This window comes from Priapulus caudatus, unplaced genomic scaffold (assembly GCF_000485595.1).
Source record: "Priapulus caudatus unplaced genomic scaffold, Priapulus_caudatus-5.0.1 Scaffold1430, whole genome shotgun sequence".
In the NCBI taxonomy this organism is placed as follows: domain Eukaryota; kingdom Metazoa; phylum Priapulida; class Priapulimorpha; order Priapulimorphida; family Priapulidae; genus Priapulus; species Priapulus caudatus.
The window spans coordinates 89,708-90,234 of NW_014578491.1; the positions used below are offsets into that span (position 1 = coordinate 89,708).

General features: G+C 36.1%; 1 protein-coding gene across 1 annotated transcript in view; it reads right to left on the bottom strand.

Moving 5' to 3' along the window:
- LOC106816607 (calcipressin-1-like) overlaps positions 1–249 on the bottom strand; it is a 19,475-nt gene extending 19,226 nt beyond the window's left edge. Inside the window, exon 1 of the mRNA XM_014821229.1 lies at positions 144–249. The gene's annotated coding sequence lies outside the window, so the exon portion shown is untranslated. The remainder of the gene's footprint in view (positions 1–143) is intronic.
- Between the last annotated feature and the right edge of the window lie 278 nt (positions 250–527).

Consider the following 527-nt stretch of genomic DNA (forward strand, 5'->3'; position numbering starts at 1 on the left):
CCCTACTACTAGTACTACTACTACTACTACTACTAGTAGTAGTACTACTACTAGTAGTCGGTGTAGTTTGTAGCAATGTACAATGTAGTAAGTAGTATTGTATAGATTTGTTACACCGAAGACTCTAATATATCAACCTTTACCTTCAAACACTTAAATAACAGCCTTTAAGAAGACGAAAACACGGTTATTAGTCAAAAGCAGGCAGAAACTATTCAAACCACAACTCATTACAGTGAGCGGCCATTTTGGAGTAACTAAAAACATGGATCGGAAAATCAGTAACCCACACAAAATACGATGGGAGCCCTGAAACGACATACGACCTTTTGAGTTTCCGAGTTTTCGAGTTCCTGAATTTCCGAGTTTCTGAGTTTCTAAGTTTCTGCGTATGACTTTTCATATAATTATTTTATTATGTCCAATGTGAAACAAAGAAAAGCAATGCAAATGGTTTGTCTATATTCAGGCCGGTACAGGAGATACTTTGCATATTTTATTACGTGGTTTGTGTTATAACCAATCAG